This window comes from Nycticebus coucang, chromosome 5 (genome assembly GCF_027406575.1).
Source record: "Nycticebus coucang isolate mNycCou1 chromosome 5, mNycCou1.pri, whole genome shotgun sequence".
Lineage (NCBI taxonomy): Eukaryota > Metazoa > Chordata > Mammalia > Primates > Lorisidae > Nycticebus > Nycticebus coucang.
The window spans coordinates 117,114,155-117,129,149 of NC_069784.1; positions in this window are offsets into that span (position 1 = coordinate 117,114,155).

Sequence of the window (14,995 nt, forward strand, 5' to 3'; positions counted from 1 at the left end):
ACAAAGGGAAGATTCATGTCCTAGGCAGGAAAACACGAGGCTTCATCACACTATTACTCTGAATAGTGCACAATTTAAAACTTATGAATCATTTGTTTCTGTAATTTTTATATGATATTTTTGGACCATGATTGACTGCAGGTAACTAAAACCACGGAAAATAAAATCACAGAAAGTGAGACCACAGAGAAGGGGTGACTGTTGTATATAGGAGTTTGTTATATATTATAGATTTCTATGCTCTATCTTAAGGCTAAAAAGGGTTTACAGTTATCTTTAGTGATCAACCCTCGTTCTTCAAAGAGAGAGGAGAAGAGACATGTTTGTTTTTGTAAATGTATGTCCTGCTTTAGGTCAATATGTAGAGTGTTGAGAATTTCCCTTGTATCTGTTTCTTATGAATTGCAGTTACCTCAAAATAATTCTTTTTTTTTTTTTTTTTTTTGTAGAGACAGAGTCTCACCGTACCGCCCTCGGGTAGAGTGCCGTGGCGTCACACGGCTCACAGCAACCTCTTAACTCTTGGGCTTACGCGATTCTCTTGCCTCAGCCTCCCGAGCAGCTGGGACTACAGGCGCCCGCCACAACGCCCGGCTATTTTTTGGTTGCAGTTTGGCGGGGGCTGGGTTTGAACCCGCCACCCTCAGCATATGGGGCTGGCGCCCTACTCACTGAGCCACAGGCGCCGCCCTACCTCAAAATAATTCTTATGGCAAAATGACATATTTGGGGGTAGCATGTTCTGGTCTCCTCAACTATGTTTGGTGGAGTGCTAGCTGGATACTCTAGGGATAGAGGGAAGCTTTTTAGAAAAATTAACTTTTAAAATTAACTTTGAATAGTCAGTAACTTAACCAGACAAAAACAGAGTGATAAACATTTCAAAAAGATAAAAATATAAAGGGGAACAGCACCAAGGAATGAGGGAGTATGACAGTTTAGCAAATTATAGCTAATTCCATGCATCTCTAATTCCCAGTAAATGTGATTGATATTTTATTTATGTTCTTCTTATTGCTCAATACTACTTGAGCTTGTATCTTCAATGTCTTTTGGGGCGACATGTATTTCTGATATATTTTTTGTTTACTTTTGCAAACTATGTCTTTTGCGACTAGAATCTAACTTCCATAATTTCTAATATCTTTTATATGGCAACGCAGTATAGTATTCTCTGAGCTGGGAACTGTGCTTGCCTACATTTTTTGCCTACATGTGTCAAAAAAATGACAAGAGTTCTACAATAGCCTTTGAATTGGCGCACAGTGACAAGCTGCAGAGCTTCAAGGACCACAACCCCACCTGGCTAGTCCTAGGGCTGAAATGTCAATATCTTGGCACTCTTCAAATTTATTCAGAGGGATAATTTGGCCAAAAAGGGTGTGAAAAGCACTTGGCAGAGGCTCCCAAGTCAAAAGGGCCTAGACTGAGTTTCCTATTTTGCAATATTCAAAATGGTAGAGCTTGTACTTCAGGCTCCTCATCAGTATGGAGGGTAATAAAAGCACTTGCAGCATGGAAGGGCTGTAAAAATTCACTGCAGCTAGGGAGGGGTTTTCAGCAATTTGCTCTTTGTATCTATTTCTAAATAATTTATATTTTATAACAAAATTAGAGGTTTTTTTTTTTTTGCTTTTTTTAAAGAAAGCAGCCAACGTTCAGACCAGTAGGGCCCAACAAAGCCATCAACAAATATAATTTTTATAGGTAAAATGTGAAATGTTCACAACATAAAATGTAAAGAATGTGAATTTTTGCCAGGGTTTAATATACAGATTCTAAAGAGTTTAGATTTTCTATTTTTAAGTGACTAAGGAAAGTTTCTTCAAAATCTAACCCCAGTGGGAAAAGATGAGTAATTATCTGTTAACTTTGAGAAAAATAATTAGCCTAGAAGCTAGAAAAAAAATCATTATTTTGTTTACTTCATAATGAGTATATACAGGTATAATGAAATACTGGAGCAACTTTGGAATAGACTGGGACATTAGAGTTATTGATTTTAAATTTTTCTCCCATTTTTGCCCATTAAATGCTAGGTTTTCATGTCTAGTTTTGGCTGCTGTCCAAGTAATGTTTCTTACTTAGTAAAATCTTATTCTGTGGCTTCAAGATTTGGCTATTAATAACTTAGAACATCGATGGAAAATTATTGTTAGAAAAATGTAGTTCTTCCTAATTAACTTCATTTTGAATCATTTACATCCATTTGGTTGAACACTCCCCTTTGCTCTACATTACACTGCACTAATGATTTTGCTGCAAACAACATAAATATGTTTTCCATATTCCCCGAGCAAATGTAAATGCTAATAGTACATCTATATGAAACACGTCAATATAATAAGCCCAGATTAAGTACAGTGCTAACCCTAGCATGGAACACAAATATCTAATTAATGAGTGATATTATTTATCTTTAATGATTTGGGCATTCAAAAGAAATGAAACATTTCACAATGTATCTATAAACGACAGTTACAAAAAACATTATAATAACCGGTCATTGTACTTGTAGGGAAGTTGAGGGACTGGATCAATGTTAGCTTCTCAATCAGAATGTCAGCAAGTACGGTAGGTGACAACTATGCTTAAATATTATGACAAGATAGCACAAATTTCTTCTTTTATGTATCAAAATGTCCTAGAATATTTCCTGCTCTGTATTGTTTTACATATGATTCTGTGTAATGCGTTCTTCCTTCAAATTGAAGCCTATGTTCTCAAGTCTGTGGTTATCTTTATTAATATCCCTCAATGCTCTGTGGTAGGCAGGATTCTAGGATGATCCCTAATGAGTCGCATTCTTGTATAATTTCTCCTTTTCATCAGCTTGAAGTGGGAAGTGCCAATAAAATATGATGACATACCATTCTCTTAATTAGGTTACATTATATAACAAAGGTGACCACATAGCCATTCTCATATCCTGCACTTCACTCTCTCATTGACTCCTACTTATTATCAGGACTCACATCACATGTCACCTCTAAGAAGGCTTTTGTCACCTCTGCTACAGCATAGTTGAGCCTACGTCCTTTCCTCTTCTGGTAATTGTATATGCTGTATTTTATTTTGTTTTGATAGGTTTCCATATAAGGATGTTAAATGCAGGAATTATGTCTAACTCTTACCTAACCACATTCTCTAATTTCATATACTTTATTGTGTTTCTGTGATCTCTAAGCACAGTTCCTATATTCCAAGTTTCAAGTGGTCCCTGTTCCAGCTTTAGGTTGGATTTGAATACAGTTCTCTCAAGTTGTCTATATTGGTGTATTTTTATAATGGCTGGAAGTGATCAAAAGGCCTGGATAGATATGAAATTGCTTCATTTAAGTTAACTAATCGACAACAATGGATGATCTGGACATCACTGAAACTTTTAAGTATTAAAAGACATTGTTCTGCCCAATTGTGTTAATTACAAAGTCCTCTCTACTATCTGGTACCAACGTAATGGTACTTCTGAAGGGTTTGTTACAGCTTTGTTGTTATTTCTGGTTCTAGGCACTTAAACTCTTGTAGCCAGAAATTACTTAGCTGAGGTAGTCTAGGTGTGCAGGAAGAAACACAGAATATTAGCTTGAATTTGAACTTCAGAACAACAAATGATAACTGTTTAATGTAAGAATGTCCCAAATATCGCATGTGACATGCCTATGATCCTAAAAAATGCAGAATATGCCTTTCACCAATAGAAATAAAATATTACTATAAATTTTAAAGATGGACATAATAAAAGGAAACTTTGAGGATTCATGATTTTTGTTATAGTTATATTTGAAGAAGATGTTATTTGGAAACTATAGCTGCTTTAGGAAGTTGGGTCAATAAAGATTTTTCCCTTAGAAAATTTAAAGTTTGTCTAACTGGCTAAATGTTGAAGCTTAAGTTAAATTGCTTTTCTATAATGTTATATTACTCCTGCATGGATGACTATATTAAACTAATCACAACAATAGGAAAGTTTAGTGAAGTGGAAGGAGGAAATAAAAGACGTTTAATTTTGGTCATTATCGTTTAATGTTATACCTGAAAGTATAGCAAGAGGTATATTAATTTCCAAGGGCCGTCATGACAGAGTACCAGAGCTGACTGGCAGAGATTTAAGCAAAAGAAGATCCAAGATTGCTAGTCAGCATTAGGAGCTAGGGACGGTCCCAGAACAGATTCTCCCCTACGTGCCTCCGAAGGAACCCATTCTGTTGACAAACTAGTTCTTGGAATACAGGCCCCCAGAACTACAAGGCAATACTTTGCCATTGTAAGCCACTCAGCTGTGGTACGAGAGCTTGAAAGGAGATCTTGTGGAATGTAAAGGTCTTAGCAAAATAACTAAGAAAATGCCAGGAAAGCTGTTAACTAGTGTGATGAAAATGTGTCAAACGGTCTATGAACCAAGTGTATGGTGCCCCATGATCATACTAATGTACACAGCTATGATTTAATAAAAAAATAAAAGAAATAAAAAAAAAAGAAAGATCTTTCCCAGTCAAGCCTCCAGATGTAGCCAATGCTTTGATTTCAGCCTTGTAAGATCCTAAGCAGAGAACAATTGTTTTAAGCTGCTAAATTTCAAGCATTGTCATGCACAGCAATAGAAATCTAATACACTGATCAAACATGTTAACAAAATGGGACAAAATGACATTCCTTATAAAATGCACCAGATAGCACCTAAGTAGTGTTCGGTGTTCAACTTGCGTCTCTTTCAAGCTCTCGTAACTTGTTGGCAGAATCATTTTCTTGCAGCTATATAACTCCAGTCCCCATTTTCTTTTTGTTGGCCACTGTCACTCTTTGCTGCTAGAGATTGCCCATAATTCCTGACACTTGGCTTCCACAGGGAATTCAGAATGTGGCAGCTGTGTCTTCCTCTCCCAGGTAGGGAGGAGCACGTTTGTTTCTCTGTTACTTCCTTACTGACAAGCCAGAGAAAACTCTGGGCTTTTAATGCATTCACTTGCTCAGGACAGGCCAAAGCAGGATGATTACCCTTTTGCTAAATAACGTAACATAATCACAAGAGTGATCATATCCATAGGTTCTACTCACGCACTAGGGTGAAGTATGGTACAGGGCTTTTATATCAGAAAGTGAGAATCTTGAGGCTGTCTCAGAATTCTGCCTATGTCAGTAAGATTTTGCCCTGTTAAAATAGGAGGGGGAGCTTAGAATTATTTGATTTTTGGAAGTCTAAAGAATTTACACGTACGATTATTTGATACTTCTCTTTTGGGGGAATAATTCATTGATACATTATTGTACTTCAGTGGAATTGATCTTTTTAAGCAGCCTGAAATTTTTATAGAAAAATTTCATTGAAATGTTTATAGAAAAATTTACATAAGATTAAAATGGGTCTTTGTAAACTTTGTAAAATATGCTTTATAAGCTTATACTTGATTTGTTTTAATAATCCTCCTTTGTCATTTCTAATGTTATGTAGTTCTAGTCAATATTTTTAAAAAATTATGTTACCTCATTGTTGTTTTCAAAAATTAGCATTTTTATTTACTAATTAATTCTAGTACTTTCATTTCCTTTTAACCTCTTTAATTGCTGATTTTATTTTTATTTACATCCTGTTGCTTAATTTGGGTTTGTTTTATTATTTATTTTCTCATTACTTGATTTAAAAATTTAAGTCACTTAATATTATTCCTTCCTATTCATTTATATAAGTACTAAAGCTATGAATTTTATGATCACTTTTTAAAAAGTGTAGTTCATGGTAGCTCACAAATACATTAATGTATTTATCATTTCATTTTAGAAATTTTGTAGGTTTATATTTTCCCTTCTTTCAAGAGAGGTTTAATAAATAATCTTGGTGCAGAACAAATGTTTAAAAGTCAACAAAATTCATTTTTTCACCCTTCCTTATTTCTTGCATTTTTCTTTCTTTCTCTTTTCCTTCTTTTACTTCATTCCTTTTTTCCTTACTCTTTCATATTTTCTGAATAATTCAGTCAAGAAACCATTTAATAGTGACAAGCAAGGTAGTATACACACCTGGTCCTAGGATTAAGGTATAATAGCAGCCTGGCTCATGCAGCCCATCCCTGAGCATGGAAAAATCACGTCCATACAGGATGGTGACAGAGTGAAGTTCCAAAGCAGTGATGAGGACATGTACATGGACAGGGTGATGGTCACCAAGAATAATTAGACCTAGAGTGGTCGATTCAGTAAATAAATGTAAAGGGGATTGCAGTGGCCAGGTTTCCTATTGTCAGAGAAGGGAATTACAAACACAGAGAGGGAGAAAACTAGACTGAAACCTGGGATACTCGATTGGAACTGGAGTTGTCAGTGTGAACGCAACGTGACAATTCCAACAGATGTAGCTAAACGAAGAATTAAATGTCTTACTCTAACTTTACTATCCAGAGCTCTGTTTTTTTTTTTTTTTTTTTATTAAATCATAGCTGTGTACATTGATATGATCATGGGGCATCATTCACTAGCTTCACAGACCGTTTACCAAGTTTCACATATACCCTTGTAAGATGCACCGCTGGTGTAATCCCACCAATCCCTTTCCCTCTACCCACCTGCCCTCTCCCTCCCCTCCCTTTCCCCCTTCCCCTTATTCTTAGGTTATAACTGGGTTATAGCTTTCATGTGAAAACCCTAAATTAGTCACATAGTAGGGCTGAGTACATTGGGTACTTTCTCTTCCATTCTTGAGATACTTTACTAAGAAGAATATGTTCCAGCTCCATCCATGTAAACATGAAAGAGGTAAAGTCTCCATCTTTCTTTAAGGCTGCATAATATTCCATGGTGTACATATACCACAATTTATTAATCCATTCGTGGATCGATGGGCACCTGGGCTTCTTCCATGACTTAGCAATTATGAATTGGGCTGCAATAAACATTCTGGTACAAATATAACAAAGATATTTTTTTGTCTTTTTTAATTTCAAGAAACTTTAGAGTTAAGACTGGATATCTGATACACAGATCAAGTATGATGAATTAGACATACATTAAGGACTGCCATAAAAAGTGAAGATAAAATACTAAAATACCAAAAAATTAAAATCGTTTTTTTTTTTTGTGTGTGTGTGTGTGTGCGCATGGGGGGTGGCAGTGAAGACATGGTCTCACCAGAGCCTGGTGGCATTATGATAGCTCACAGCAACCTCAAATTCCTGGGCTCAGCAATCCTCCTGACTCAGCCTTCCAAGTAGCTGGGACTACAGGAATACTAATTTATTTAATTTTTTTAAGAGTTGGGGTCTTGTTATGTTGCTCAGGGTGGTCCCAACCTCCTCAAAATGGTATTTTGGAGAATGTATCTTCAGACTTGGGAATATAAAAGCCATAAAAAAATATAAAACACGGGCGGCACCTGTGGCTCAGTGAGAAGGGCGTAGGCCCCATATACTGGGGGTGGCGGGTTCCAATTCAGTCCCAGCCAAACTGCAATACAACGTAGCTGGGCGTTGTGGCGGGCGCCTATAGTCTCAGCAACTTGGGAGGCTGAGGCGAGAGAATTGCCTAAACTCAGGAGTTGGAGGTTGCTGTGTGCCGTGATGCTACAGCACTCTACTGAGGGTGACGAAGTGAGACTCTGTCTCTTAAAAAAAAATAAAATAAAATAAATATATATATATATATGCATATTTGAAAGCATGGCTTAGGGAATCATTCTCATAAATTTAAATTCTGATTCTAGATCATCCAGATATAAGATTTTAAGGGCAAAGGGCATAACCTCTCTGACTCAGGTCCACATCTATAAAGCGAAGATAATAATTATAAAAGGGTCACTTTGAGGATTAAGTAACATAACATTCAAAGTTCTCAGAACAGTGTATGATATATAGTAAAATATCATGTAAATAACTATATTATCACTTAAGACAATTGGTGTTAGAAATACTGAGCTAGAGAGTAATGAATTGATTCACAGAGAGGCGTAAGTCACACTAAGAGGGTGTGAAGCAGGGCGGGTTGTGGGGACGTGTAAATATTCCCCCTGTCTGAAGTGCATGACCTCTGGGGCAGATATAAAAGGAAGAGGTTGTAGGAGGTTTGGAATGGTTGGTAAATGAGGCCATAGTTAATAACTGGGCTGTTTTCTTCTTCCTAGATTTAAAAGAATAGCACTAATATTTTTATTTTTTAATTTCAGATTAATATGAGGGCACAGATGTTTAGGTTACCTTGCTTTCATTTCCAAGGTAAAGTTCAAGTCGCAGATGAGCCCCTTACCTAACACTAATATTTTCCTATGTATTCTTTAAACAAAAAGTTCCTACTGATCATATCAAATATGTGCCCATTTACTTTGTTTACATTATCTTTGGTTTTGAGCTGAATGCTTTACTTTTTAAATATACTTTTTAAAATTATATAATCAGTGTCATTTATTCTGGAACATTATATATGTTCTTACAGTTTTTCATATTGTCTTAATGAACGTAAGTACTTGAACTGATTTATTAGCTTTTAATCCTTGAATGAACCTCACTAAAAAATTATTATAGTTATTTGACAAATACTTTTAGAGTCTATTTTCATAGAGAAGTGAGAATAGTTTGCCTTTTCCTTATTGTTATCTTTATCATTTTTTAGGCTTAGTACCACATTTGCCTTAATGGAATGAGTTAAAGGCGATGATATAATTTTTTTTTCTTTTTGGTTTAAAAATATTTCTTGCAATCTGTAGATTTTGTTTTTGTTTTTTACAAGTTTTTAAAAAATGACCTATAAGTTAATCCTTAGATACTCTTAGTTTCTTGTTGGTGTTAGCTTTTTAATTTATTTTATGCCCAATTGTCCTTTTTGTCTCTTATTGATACGTTTCTTTTGGCAATTGGCACTTTTAATGATATTGCCTATTTCATGTATGATATTAAAAAATTCCGCATATACACACATTGAATTTATTTAAATTGATTTTCTGCATTTTAAAAGTATTCTGTTAATATTATTGAAACTAACAAATTTTTCAAGTAGTAGTGAATGTAGGAACTCTAGATTTTTTAATAATTAAAATCTGAGCCACAGGTGCAGTGGCTCATACCTGTAATCCTAGCACTAGGGGAGACCCAGAGTGGGAGAATCCCTCAATCTCGGGAGTTTGAAACCAGCCTGTTGTAAGAGCAAAACCATCCCTACTAAAAATAGAAACAATTAGATAGGCTGATGGCAGGCGCCTGTACTCCCAACCCCTTAGGAGGCTGAGGCAAGAAGATTGCTTGAGCCTAGGAGTTTGTGGTTGCAGTGAACGAGGCACTTTAGCACTTCAGCCTGGGCAACGGAGTGAGATTGTTTCTATCCAAAAAGAAAAAGAAAAAAAACAAAAAAATAAATTAAATTTTGTACTGACCTTATAATTTTGCTTTAATGTTTTATTATTTTTACTTAATCCTTTCATAATTTGTTTTTGTGCTGAGAACAAAGTAGATCTTAAATTTGTTTATTTTTTCTCTTAATTTTTAATTTAAGAAAACATTTAAAGGCATAAAATAATCTATTCACATATCAAGGTTTGTCACTCAACATATTTTCCACATTTAAAAATGTGTTAATGATTTTTTTGTGTTTTTTTTATTTCTGAGCCTATGATTGTGGTGAAAGTTTGTTTTTCAATCTTCTATTGGTTACTTAAAAAATTATTCTTAACTTTATTACACTATCATCTGAATATGTGTATGCATTATTAAATTTAAAATATTAATGATTCATTTTCTATATACTTCAAATAAATTATTATCACTATAAATCTTATAATTTTTAATATTCATGCTATTTTATTAAATATTGTCTTTTCTTATTAAAATCTGAGGCAGTACACTAACGTGTCCTCCTGAAACTAGTATTCTTCTTTCTTTGAATTTTTATTTTTTCCTTAACAAATGTTATTGCTGCGTTTCTGGGGATAATCTAAAACAGGCAACTCCTGATAAATAGTAAGAGGATATATTATAATAACCGTAACAACAATTATAATTTTTTCATAGTATTCCAATGGTAATAGCAGTGAGGGTTCTGCTGTTGACGATGTGTGCAGGGTGGGACTGCAGAGTAAGACAGGTAAGGCAGCCAGGAACATTGTAGAAAATATATTTCAGACACTAAAAGCCAGTCAATCTTGACATGCGTGGATTACCCAACATATTTTTCATGAGTCCAACAGGTGGGCCAAAATTTAATCATGTTCTGCTTTTCAAGATCGATATCAGTGTCTCCATATATTTTATTATTGTTATCTTTAAAATGCTAAGCAGGTTGAATATAGGAAATACATAGCAAATTAATAATAATAATATCTGCCCTTAATAATATCTAGGAAATAAAATAGCAAACTACCTGGGGGTTTATTGTAGTTATTTTCTTTTCTATGGATGTTCATATTCAAACTGATGTGCTTGGGAACAATTGATTAAACTAATTCGATATTTTAAGCTTTTTTTGTCAACCCAAATTATAAAACTTCTTTTATGTTCATAAATGGGCCCCACATTATGTATATGGCTCATTATATAGATGACTTTATAGGGCAAAGGCTGACTGGATGAACAGTAAGAGCAAAACCATCCCTACTAAAAATAGAAACAATTAGATAGACTGATGGCAGGCGCCTGTACTCCCAACCCCTTAGGAGGCTGAGGCAAATCCTTTTCCAGGCACATAGGAAAACTACATTCCCCAACCTAAAATATCTGTTTGTCTAATTTTACAATGCTACCTACACCCTTTAGATCATTGAGAGCAGTCAAAAATACCAACAATGAATCAGTAAATGTCAAGGCCAACAATGTAAACAGATTGAAGAAACCCCCCGCCTGTGTCCTGTTTGATCATAGAAGCATTTAACAAAGAAACAGACAAAAACACGACCTGTAAATAGGATTTTTTAAAATGTAGGAATTTCTGGGAAGTGGAATATTTAGAAGGATTTAATTGGTAGTGCTGTCACTGTCTTGTCCCAGGACATAATTTTTTCTTGTGTTCAACGCAGAACCTCCCCATTCATTTTAACGACTGATAGATACAGAAATACCAATGTAAAAACTTGTCTCCATGAGGATATCAGTGCAAAAACTATTTTGTGAAAAATGAGCCAGAATCAACTGCAGTCCAGTGGAATGAATTTAAAAAAAAAAAAACAAAACTCCGAATACCAACTTTATTCTCATGAAAAGCACGAATCCCTGTGTGTGGTATACTTTTTCCTAAAATACCCTTCAACTGAAAAGTCAAGGAACTGGCAAGCTAGTCCTCCTGTGTGCTCGAGAGAAATGATCTTTATAACCCTTTCTTTTTCTTTCCCCTTGTTTCACTCTTACTCTGTTTTCCAGCCATGATTTTTTTTTTTTTTAAGTTGGCATTCTGTACAAACCAGTAGTGTTGTTACCTATGGTTATGATTTTATATTTTAACCTTATTTTCCCCTTGACATTTACCTTTCCATCCATGATCTGTTTTTCCTTAGCAGTGGGACCTTCTCTGTGTCACATAATAAGATCAAAAGGGTAGAAGTGGGAGGCTCACAGCCTGGGCTCCTCCACTGCAGTTCAGTCTGCAAGGTTAGAGCTATAATTTTCTGTTTTCCTTCTTTTGAGTTGTGCCTATGGAACAAGAAATGAATGTTTTCTAAACTCTCTTGTTTCCCTTCTACCTCTCTCTCCACTTTTCTGCAGCATTAATGGCCAGAAAAACAAACATTGTTTTGACAGCAGTTTCTCAGTAATATATACAGACTTGGTTTTGTGAATAACAATCATTCTTGAGTTAGCCAGTTTTAAAGAATAGTTAATAGAGAAAATCACATAGATGTGAAAAATGATGTCATTAAACCTTTTGTTTTTCTGCTTTCTCCTCTGTTGTAAGCAAACACTTTTTATAAGTGTCAGAGAAGGAAAATGTCCTCAGAGATTCTTGTTCTTTTAGTCTGACGGCGATGGCTGTACTTCTGAGGAAGACTGTTGCAATATTTTACATTCAGATAAAAATATGAGTTGTTTCACCTGAAATTCTCCAGAAACTGCGCAAGTTTCACTTCCAAGAGACAACTTCATGCAGAAAAGAGAGCTATTTTTGACTCATTTTAAAAAATGTAACTTGCTCCCCTCAGAATTACTTGTTTATATTTTAGAGTATATCCAACCAAGACATATTGAAAGTTCCAACTTCCTCTAATACTAACTAGGACATTGTGTGGGCAGTTATGTTAGTCAGCAGAATTACCAATCCATACAGATGAGTAATAGCTCTTAACATTTCCAAAACCTATGTACATGAATTGCCTTAAAATTGCCTCAGATACTTTTTAAAGAAATGGGGAAAATGTGAAAACATGATGGATATTTAGAGTAAGTGTTAATGCTAAACAGTTTAAAAATAATGCAGTGCACTACACGAGGATTTCAATCTGGACAAGTCATAATAGTTGAGGTATTTGGGTACCTCAGAAGTCTCAATGGTTTTGCATTTTAACAGCAGTGCCTGAGGGCTAATTTGAGCTGATTGTAGAACTAATTGGGGTGACTGAAAGGTGTGCTTTCTACTTTTGTTTTTCATAGAAACAAGGACAGTTATTTTAAAACAAAATGCTCAAAAATTTTGTTTGTTATTTAGTTGGCAAAACCAATTTGGAAGTACCTTTAACTATCAGGTTAGTACTAAAGTCTCACGATTAGGGTTGATAGAATAAGTTTGGCAGGGGAGTCCAACCTATGGCCTATGGGCCACGTGCAAATTATTTGAGACCTGTTTTGCTTATCTGTGGTGCTGGAGTATCACAAAAAGTATGTTTGGACTGGACCCCTGCTTTTGCTCATCAGCTTTCATTAGTGCTTGTGTATTTAATAGGTGGCCCAAGATAGCTGTTACCTTTCCAGCATGTGGCAGAAAAGAAAGATTGGCTACCCCTGTAAGACTTAGAGGATCAGAGGTCACATTTCAGTGAAAATTTATTAAAGCAAAAGAGTGATTTGATTTCCTGATTCTTTGAAGTACGTTCAAAATTTAATGATTGTTTTGAATAAAATACTCTATCTTTTATGTGTATTAGATTGCCTTATTGATCCAATTCTTCAACCCTCCCTGCAGCTATACCCTTACTATGGCCTTGTGGATAGAGCATATTTCCTTACCTTGACTTTGGAATTGATTATGTGACTGGCTTTAATGATAAAAAGCATTGAAAATGATTATACGCTATTTTTAAGTCAACAATTTAAGAGATTGTGTTTTTGCTATTAAACTGTTTCCACTTCTGTTATGAGAAGAGCTCATACTGGTTCATCTGCTAGTCTTAAATGGATGTAGAGCCACCAACACTACCCTCAGACTTTCAGAAAGATGCTTATGAGTTCCAGTCTCTACACAAGTAATGGATCCACCCACTGGATCCTGGTTTAAATCAGTTGAGCTTCACAAGTTGAGTAGCTGTGAGAATAAGTGATTATTGTATTAAACCACTAGGAGTATATCTCATTAATATATATCAATATATCTCATTAATAGCTTTAATGAGATATAATTGACTTGTAATAAACAGCATATACTGAAGTCACACATTTTAATGAGTTTTGATGTATATACACCCCATCATGAAAACTCACAAGATAATGAGCACAATCACTCCCCAAATTCCAATATTTGTTTGTGCTATTTTGTTTTCCCTTCCTTCCTCAGCTCATCATCCACCTCATCCATGGGCAACGACAGGTCTGCTTTTATTGACTGTAGAGTAGTTTATATTTTCTAGCATTTTATCTGAATAAAATCACATAGCACATACTCCTCTTTTTGGTCTGCTGTCAGCAAAATCTCACAATCATCCACGTAGAAAGGATGTATCAATGTTTCCTTGCTTTTTGTTGCTGAGTAGTTTCCTTTTGGATGGATATACACAGTTGTCTTATTCATTAATCTTTTGATTACTCTTCGGGTTTTTCCAGTTTGAATGTTTCCAAAAATAAAGTTCTATGAGCATTGAAGTATAATACATTGGGCGGCGCCTGTGGCTCAAGGAGTAGGGCGCCGGTCCCATATGCTGGAGGTAGTGAGTTCAAACCTAACCCCGGCCAAAAACCAAAAAAAAAAAAAAAAAGAAGTATGATACATTATCTTGTAGAAACAAATGTTTTCCTTTCTCCTGAGTAAAGGCCTAGTGTGGAATGACCAAAACATTTCATAGATTACATTTAACTTACTTAAAACTGTCAGACTGTTTTAAAAATGATTGGACCATTTTATATACCCAAGAAAAGTTTATGAAAGTTCCAGTTTGTCCATATCTTGGCCAACATTTGAAGTTGTCAGTTTTAACCTTAGGCACCCTGGTGTATAGTAGCATAGTCTTACACTTTTAATTTGTATTTCCCTAGTGAACACCGATGTGGAGTGTCTTATTTAAGTGTTTGTCAAATACGTATTTTTTTCTGGTGGAGTGTTCAAATCTTTGCATTTTAAAACTTTTATTTTTCTTATTAGTTTTGTGGGTTTTTCGTGTATTCTGAAAAAGAAGTCTTTTATCAAGTATGAAGTATTTTCTCCCAGCTTATGACTAGCTTTCAAATTTATTTTTTGTGTTTTTACCCAAAAGAAATGTTCATAAAATATTAGTGCAAGAAATTTATAGTAGCTTTCTTAGAGGGTAGATAATAACTAGAGGGTAGATCAAAGAAGATGTTCATTAATAGTGATACAGAGTTCTCCCCAAACCCCCCAGGCTCAGGGCTGGACATGGACCCCATTTTTAGAAGGATTGATGCAAGACCCCTTTACCCAGGGCTGGAAGTAGGTAACATTCTATGGGCCAGAAAGGCTCACAAAACCAGTCTGACCAGTGTTCCACCTAAGCTGCCTCTCCCAGAGCAGAGAGTAAACCCTCGGTCCACAGTCCTGCACAATGACAGTTTTAAAATTAACTTCTGTCCACAGGCCCCTGGCCGACTATGACATTTTCTAGACATACATTCCATCTCCCCTAAAAGCCCTCTGCCTGCATGCTGAGAAA